This window comes from Cicer arietinum, chromosome 3, assembly GCF_000331145.2.
Source record: "Cicer arietinum cultivar CDC Frontier isolate Library 1 chromosome 3, Cicar.CDCFrontier_v2.0, whole genome shotgun sequence".
NCBI lineage: Eukaryota > Viridiplantae > Streptophyta > Magnoliopsida > Fabales > Fabaceae > Cicer > Cicer arietinum.
The window spans coordinates 58,738,996-58,748,654 of NC_021162.2; the positions used below are offsets into that span (position 1 = coordinate 58,738,996).

Below are 9,659 nucleotides of genomic sequence, written 5' to 3' on the forward strand. Positions count from 1 at the left end.
TTAAATTAAAAGAAAAAACACTTAAAATCAAAAATCCTAAACAAATCAAAATCAAAAGGATTCACTCATGAACCCTAAAATCATTATAAACCCTAAAATGTTACCAAGTATGAAAAATTCACTTCCACAGAAATCAAATTGCAGCAGCAAGAATAAACACTAAAATTGAATGCAAGATTGAGAGAGAGAGAAACAAACACAGATGTTTATGCGGTACAGTGAATGTGACCAACTTCCTCGGGAGAGAGTAGCTTCACTATCAATTAAAAAGTCGAATCTGAGTAATACATTTACTAGTAGAAGGAAACATGGAACAAGCTCATAGAAACACTAAAATCTTAAAACACAACCAAGACTAAGAGTAGCTACTCACTGCACTCAATGTCTGGACTTTCCCTTTCTCCCATGTCCGCGTGAACCTCCTCTCCCACCACGACGCTTTGCTCCACCAGAACCACCTAATGCTCTGTTTGCATCATGTTTCACTTGCATCGCTTCAGGCAAGGGAAGAATATGATCCACACATTTACGGAAGCTAAAATCATCAGCAGATTCATCCTCCCTAATGAGAAAGAAGCATTTGCTTTTCCACATAGGATGCATGCGGACTTGGAAAGCACAAATTTCTCCACCAATCTTTTTATGGGGCTCAGGATGACCTTTCATAATCAATTCCAGTAACATCTTATGTTCATACTGCCACACAAAACAACCCCAGTAACAGTGAATTTGATCCAATCCAATAATATTTTCCATACTTGGTAACATTTTAGGGTTTATAATGATTTTAGGGTTCATGAGTGAATCCTTTTGATTTTGATTTGTTTAGGATTTTTGATTTTAGGTGTTTTTTCTTTTAATTTAATTTTAACAAATAAATTTTATTTGTAATAATGATTTTTAACAATTATAATAATGATTTTTAAAAATATAAATTATATTTTTTAATCAGAAATAATATAATAATAAGTTTATTCCACGTATGCGTCTGCCACGTCAGCTTTTTATTAACACGTCATTAAAAAAATGACAACTCATCATGATTTGGACTCAAATTCTGTTTGGGGGACTAAAACTGGGGAGAAACAAAATGGAGGGACTACTTTCAATTTTCACCTATAATAGGGGGACCAAAAGTGCAATTAAGCCAATAATTAAATATAAAATAAATTAATTTAATACCTCTCCTTCCCATAACCTCCGAGCCACGTGATGCTCGTACTATGTCAATAGAGATGTCACCGTCGGTCCTCCGAGAAATCCAGTTTGCTGATCCTGAACATCAATATCAGCAGCATCATCCGACTCATTAGCATCATCCGACTCATCAGCATCAGGATGTGCAGAAGTATCATGAATATCATCAGCGGCCTGCTCCATCTGTGGCGGCTGAGGGACATCCTCCTCCATATGTGCATGCTCGGTGGAGTCAACATCATCGTCCTAGACCTCCTGTTGTCTTCGACGACGCTGCCTAATTGGACGATTTGCTTCGTTGCGTCGTCTATTTGATGCTATTGGTGGAATTCTCTCTACACCATCACCTCTATCACCTATGAAGTTACGAATAATTTGACCAAAGACACCTCTCATTCTAGGCATTGCAATATATCAATATACCAATATTAAAAACAAATGAAAAAAAATTTAAAAAAACCCAAAAAAGCATTTCAAAACTTTCACTGGAAACCAAACTTTCGAATATTTTCGAAACTTTGCATCAATCTCAAACTTCTGAAACGTGTTTTTTCGAATCTTTCAAAATGTTCGAACCTTTTACATTTCGAAAATTTCATCTTCAACGAAACCTTCGAAAATTTTGTACTTCGAAAGTTTCAAGTTCAACGAAAGTTTCGAAAGGTTGAATATTTCTGGAAAAAAACATGCTTCGAAACTTTGACATTCAACGAAAGTTTCGAATGTCTGAAAAAATCTGGAAAAAAACATGCTTCGAAGCTTTGACATTCAACGAAAGGTTCGAAATTTCTTTACTTTTTCACTTCGGATGTGTGAAAGGTTCGAATTTTTGGTAGGGTGGGAGAATCGGATTTTTCAGAGTTTCGAATAAATGGGTGAAAAAAGGAAAGTGTATTTTTCTTAGGGTTTTATAGTTAAAATTAGGGGCAGTATGGTCTTTTACTTATAGTTGGGGGGGGTGGGAGGTAAAAGTGGGGGGTGCCCAGTACAATTCTCTTCATATTCAAACATCACATTGAACAAAATTTAAGGTTTGTTCTTTGTTAACCTTTAATTGAAATGGTTCTCTTTACTAACAAGTAACAACAACAATTTCTTTTTCATCAATAAACTCAAAACTTGTAACAATTTCCTTTTCATCAATCAAGTGTTGATTTCTTGATGTTGCGGCATAAATTTTTGAGAGTTTTTCGAATTTAATGGAGTCACCATCAAAGGATATTGCATATTGTTAAGGCTTAAATGCAATTTTAACTTAAAAATATTTATTCCTCCATATTGTTAAGGCTTAAATGCAAATTTAGCCATCTTATGGCTTTTTTGTTTCCCTATTTTACAACTTATGCATTTTTTTTGGTCCCTTCCATTTTTTAAGATATCGCATGCTCAATTATGACATGAGAGTGATGTGATACAATTAAATTGAATTCATGTCATTAATTAATATCTATTTTCTTATTTTTTATTCAACAAAGTTTCACAGCTGCCTTTGTTAGTAATATATGAATGAAGATTTATGAAGAAAATATAAGAACATTGAACACGATTCTATTTTATCCAATTCACTTATTTTACCTCACTACAATATAATTAATGAGCATACCAACAATCCGATTTTATAAATAGGGGACTAAGAAGTTAATTTTGAACAAAATAAAGAGACTAACTTTGAATTTAAGCATATTATTAAAATGCAAATATAACTTGTTTTTGTTTATAAAAAATGATTGGCTTAATTGCAGTTTTAGTTTCTTTATTTTGACTGATTCATGAAATTGGTCCCCCTATATTAAAAATCGACAGTTTTGGTCTATCCCTCTGATTTTTTAACTAAAAAATAATGATGTGAAATACTTTAAATAACGTGACATATGATACAATGATGTTAAATGATTAACTCTTATGAAATTAAATATAAAATGCCAAAAAATTATAGCTTTCAACTTCAGAATTTTTTTATATTTTTAATTTAATTAATGACATAAGAATAATTTATGTATCTATATAGTTTTATATCATAGAATTGTATGTCACATCTTTTAAAATATATCAAATCGTCATTTTTTAGTTCAAAAATATGAGAGAATGACTAAAACTATCGACTTTTAAAATAGTGGGACCAATTTTGTTAATTATAAATAATAGAGGGACCAAAATTGTAATTAAACCAAATAAATAATTTGTGTCATATATATCAATGCATTTCAAAAATAACACATAAAGCTAAAATAAAATAGTAACAACTACAAAATACATCATTGAAGGACACAAATATAAATATAATTTAACACACAAATATCTTAATTTGATATTACTAATATTTTGTATCAATTAAAATAAATCATATGCTATATATATAATTTTCAAAAATATTAACCATTATTATAATTATTTTAAAACAGCTAATTATGAACCCTACATGAGCACTTATAATTTTACGACACTCGCCGACATCTTCCTTAGGGTTCACTCTAATGTTGTTCACCAATATCTCAAAGGTTTCACCTCTACTAATAGTAGAATGATCCAACAGGCCATCACATATTGGTAGATACAAGAGACATGATACGTGATACGTCATCCAATGTAATGTTCATCTTACCAAATTGGAGATGGAAGCTCTGGTCTCTATAAGCCACCTCTCTAAAAATGTTGATATTAGACTTGGATCAATAGTCACATAACTAGTCTGAGCAATCACTGACAACTCAATCAATTTTAGCGCATCTAAAAATCAATCTTCATTTGGGACTTCTAATGATGAGATCTTTCGTCCATGGTTGACACACTTTAGTCCATCACGAAGCTGAAAATAAATTATTTAATATAAATGAACTACACCTAAAAGGTTTTAAACTAATGAAAAATTAAAATTTATCAGAGTATTAAAATTTACTAAACTAATGTAAGTTAATATTTACCTCTCCAATTTATATGTGAGAGGGTACATGATCCTTAAATGATCCCAACATTGATATAGGACTTTCGAGAAACTCTAAACTAGGTGGCGGCAGTGGTGGCATCTCAACATGTACGTCTACAGTTGACATATCTTCATACGACACATCTTCAATCTCTCTATGTGAACTTTCACCTATATCATTTTGTTGTTGTTGAAGTTCCCTATGAGTGGACGTAGTAGTTGTGACCCTACCAAGACGAACACATTTATGAGTCTCCTTCATAACTGAAACAAACACATAAACATGACAAAAACAGTTAAAAAAAACTAAATGCATAGTCTCTGGATCAGTTGATTCGAATACTGCATAGGAAACATACACTTGGATCAACTGATTCAGACACAATATTATTATTGAATTTTTTTCATCCGGATCCACCCATTCAGACACATAACTAAGAAAATACATGTATGGATCAATCGATATGAACAATATTCAATGAATATACAAATGCTGAACTTAGAAAAAACAAAAAAAAAAATTGAAAAACTAAATACAAATGCAATGTTACCTAAAGAAATGTGAGATTTAGATCAAGATGAAAGATTAATAAAGTTTTTGAGGGAGATTGAGGTTTTGGGGTTATTGGGATTTGAGGTTTTGATGTTTTAGAGAGTTAAAAGTAAGTGGGGGGAGAAGGAAGGTTTGATGGAATATAATCAACCAATCCAAATGCGTGAATCGGAACAAACACCGTTCGAAATGCGTTAGGAAGGTTTTGATGATTTAGTAGTTGTGTAGTGACATGGAGGTGATTCAAAGTTTTAACAGATATTAATCAATTTTATCAAAATACAATTTTATTCCAGTTACTAAATCAAACAAAAAAAAATCTTGATATTGAACTTAAGTATTTATAGTTTTGTTGCAAATTTAAATTAAATAGGATCATTGTCGGAACTGTATGATTTATTATTGTTATTTTGAAAAATTTAATGTTAAGTTTAGTTCTATCTTTTTCGTTGTTGTTATTACGGAGAATATAAGTAGCTAAATCTTAATGTTAGGATTATATAAACCTCTTTGAATCTTTTATGTGATTCAATTCTCCAATTTTTATTATGAAATTAATTTTATTTTTATTTAACATTAATCTTTGTTATTAATGTTTCATTAATTAATCATTTTCGAATTGCTTATGGGATTGCTTTGTTATTGAGAGATGTATAGTAACTACTGGAATAAGGGCTTTTGTCGTGATAATCTTTGACTATATAGAAATATAGGAATTTATACGTGTTTACAATAAACCTAGTAACATATGTTTTGATGAGAGTTGATCACCAAAGGCATTATGGATTATTATTAAGAAAAATGAGTTTTGAGTGAAGCAATTTTTTTGACGACCTTTATTGTTTATTGAACTTGTTTATGAATGAACTTAATTACATAATTAAAGAATTCAAGATCATGATAGTATGGGGAGAAAATTTGAGTCATAATCACTTCTTATTATTGTTAATTTCAATTTAATTTTGATTCTTAAAAATAATTCCTATTATTACTCAATTACCTATATGTACAATCCAATTTTGTACATTTTTATTTTCATAAAAAGTAATTGTGCAACAACTTGTAAGTGTTATATCAAAATCATAATAAGATGATGATTTTGAGTTTGAAATATTTGGCCACAATGTATTTAGTCAAGTAAGACCATCATAGTATATATCATATTGTGTGCCTAGTTATGTACCTATATATGGACGGCCAAGTTATATATATGGAAGCGAAAAAAACAAATCAATGTGTCCAGCAACATGTTGATGCTAATTTAGATGTTGATTTTGGTCATGCACAAACATAGCACATGTTAAAGTAGGACCCATGAACCACTAGTGATATTACTATCATGAGATTTTCAAGATTCTTCTATTAGGCTTTGTCGTTGGTTATACAAACATGGATTCCGTTGGTTTTTCTATGCTCTAGTTATTGGTATGTTTGGGTTGCAACTTGCAATCCAAGTTATCCCCATGGAATTAATGATTTTGCTTTCCTCTTAAAACTCAATAATTTAATGATATTTGTTAACATACACTTGCCTATTTTTTTTAATAGGAGTATGAAGATAAATTATAACTAATTAGTCAAGTAAAAAAGTTTTTTGATTTTTTTTTTTTAGAAAAGGAATTAAGAAAGTTATTAAAAAAATAAAAATTTTGATTATTTTTTTTAAATAATTATTTAATTTTGTTTGCAAAATTTTTTGAGATTTTTTTTTTGATTTTTTTGACAAATTATTTCCGATATTTTATCAAAAAAAAATATATTTTAAAATATTTTCAAGAAAAATATCTCAATTGATAAAATATTAGATTCATAAACTTCTTCACTTATAACCACAAAAAATAATAAAATAATAGGTTGGTGTCTTAAAAAATCATCTCAATAGAAGACTTAATATTAATGGGCTTGGTAGGGACTTTTTAAGAGAAGTTTTGAACTTTGGAACTTAATTGATGATTCTAGATACAACAAGGAAAACCACTCTCAATTCCGAGATGTTGCAATTACCTTCATATTTTGTGTGTGCTTTCAATTGAATAGAAAAACGAATGTTGAACAACATATATATATATATATATATATATATAAGCAAGATGATTTATATATTTAATGTGTTAAAGTTTTTGGTAAAGACATATTCTCAATCAACTTATATGATTGATCTTAATCTAGTGTGATAATCTAGTGTACTCCACTGATGACACAACAATGGTCAAAAGTGTGTCCTATCTAAATTTCACAACTTAGTTTATTAACACACTTCATTAAATAATTTTAATTCATCATCAAAAAATCGATCTGTAAAATGAAGGTATCAATATTTATAAACTATTATAGAGATCTATCTCTTAGATACGTGAAACTTGGATTTTTTCAATATGTTATTCAACAAAAACTTATATAGAATCATTTCTAACTTTGTGGGAGGAAGTTAAATTTCATATTAAATGGTTCATATATTATGGTGGAACTATTCATTTCTCAAACTATTGAATATTGAGCAAAATTCTTTAGTCTCGGATTGCATGCTTGGATTGATTATTTAGTGGAAATGGAAAACCTTTGTGTCAATTTTTTTTTGAGTAAATACTCAATTTGGTCAAAGTTGGATCAATACAGTTATTCACTTCGTCAAAATTTAAAAATAATCTATAATTTTCTTTTAACGTTAGCCAAACTAGTTCCTCCGTACAAAAATTTCTTTATTATAAACTGATGAGGTGACACATTAACTTCGATGTAAACAAATATTAGTGATGTTTTTTATTTTCGAACGTTGCCATAGATTCTCAACTATGTTTGAGACTAAATTGACATATTTTTATTTAATTATATAAGTCAACAAAAATTACAAAACCAAAAAGTATCTTCTTCTCGGGTGTCAGACTAATTGCAAATCTTTTCTCTTGGTTGCATTGCAACTGTTTACCTTTGTTTTTTTTTTTTTTTTTTTTTTTTTTTTAACTTTAAAAAAATATTCATTTTCCAATATCATTTTTAATGGGTAAAGTTTTTTAATGTGCTGAGTTAGTATTGAAATATCAATGATTATTTACCATGGAGGTATTTTTGTGAGGAATGATGAAGATGTATTGGAGTATGTGGATGGAAAAAGGAAGTTTGGAAAGAGATGGATCTGAATACACTTAACGTCTTAGACATTCAACAAATGTGAAAAAGTGTAAGTGCTACCATAGACTCCCTTAAATAATGCGGAGGGCATCTAAGTTAGATTTTGATGGCATGATATTACTATGGACTCTGACAAAGATGTAGAAGAAATGGCAAGATGATAATGAAGCATAAGAAAAAAATTGGTATTTATCGTGATCATATTAATAACTTGTATACAAAAGAATAATGTGGTTGGAGAAGAAAAAATAGCTAATTCGTTTGATAAACTTTCTTATTCAACAACTGATGAAAATGCTGAAGATATAGTAACTATAAGTTTCCTCATTGTGTTAAGTCTAATGAGAAGAATGTAAAGGTAGAAAAAGGTGTAACGACAAAAAATGAGTAATGGGAAGAGGAAGATTGAGACATCAAGTAATAGAAACAAAGGGAATGGTCGAACCAATGGAAAGAAAAAAAGTAAAGGGAAGAGGAAGGTTGAGACTCCAAGTAATGATTCAAGTGATGATGTCTCTATACATGGCAATGAGTTTTATCAAAATTTAGCTGATTTTTATGTTGGACGTGAATAAAGTAGACAACGACAACAACAAGTCAATAATAATGTTTACAAATCTAAAGAGCTGAATGATCCAAATAACACCGATGAAAAAGATCTTGACAACAACAATTTCTCTCAATTTAACGAAGTTGTTAAGTTTGGTAACATTAACTTGGAGTAGGGAATAGAGTTTAAAAACTTGGTTTTATTCTAAGCAATAGTAAAGGAGTACACCATCAATTAGGAGGCTCTTTAAAATAGGTAAAAAATGATCCTAATAGAGCAAAGGCAATGTGTGTTGAAAAGGGATGTGAACGGAAAATTCATTAAAGTGAGAATAAGACCATTCACTAATTTGGTCGTGCGTAAACAAATCGACTATTACATTTCACTACAAGAAATATGATTTTTAGTGACAGTAAAAAATCGTAAGTATAGACAAAAATATTGATATTTATGTTGCAGTCAATAACAATAATTGCCATATACCAACAACTCTAATGCTGTCACTATAAGTTATAGAGACGGTTTTCTAATGGTTCGACAAAACCCAAACATTATGTACGCTAAAATAACCGTTAGTATATAAATCATAGGGATTTCCTATGATTTGTTATACAGCTAAGCATCCGTTACTATAACTATTAGTGACCACTTTTATATTTATATACTATCGATACTATTATGATAATTTAGTAATTTTATTTTATTAAATTAATTTGATTAAAAATTACACACTCAATAAAATAAATTTTATAAAAAGCAAACTAAAATAAAGCTAATAATGTCTACAAAAATGATCACCATACTAATAAAAAAAAAGTGTTATATACAGTCTAATAACAAAACTAAAAAATAAAAAATAAAAGGCTAAATAGCACGCGTGATCCCTTAACTTAATTTCAGTTAAAGTTTTAGTCCTTTATCTTTTTTGTTCTCTCGATTTAGTCCTTTATTTTAATTTTAAGTGGCAATTTGATCTTTTATGTTTTAAAACGTCAACAATGTTATCTTTTTTTTTTTATTACAAAAATTCATCAAAATTTTCAAACAAAATCCATAAAATTAATTATATTTTATAATATAAAACAAATTTAATCAAATTCGTAATTCAAATATTTAAATAAACTCATATTTATCATTCTTTATTTGATGTTGTTGGAGATGAAAATATGAGTCTATTTAAATATTTAAGTTATGAATTTGATGAAATTACATTATATTGAGGATGATAATTAGTTTTATGAGTCTTGTTTGAAATTTTGTATGAGTATTTTGAATTTTTGCAAAGAATAATATTGTTGACATTTTTA

At 29.0% G+C, this 9,659-nt stretch overlaps 1 long non-coding RNA gene across 1 annotated transcript; it reads right to left on the reverse strand.

Annotated features, from left to right (window-relative positions):
• Positions 1-3,448: 3,448 nt before the first annotated feature.
• On the reverse strand, positions 3,449-4,963 carry LOC113785872 (uncharacterized). The gene is made up of 3 exons (XR_003472058.2): positions 4,672-4,963; positions 4,119-4,384; positions 3,449-4,003 (listed from the first exon to the last, which is right to left on the reverse strand). It is a non-coding gene; the product is annotated as an uncharacterized lncRNA (long non-coding RNA).
• Positions 4,964-9,659: the final 4,696 nt, after the last annotated feature.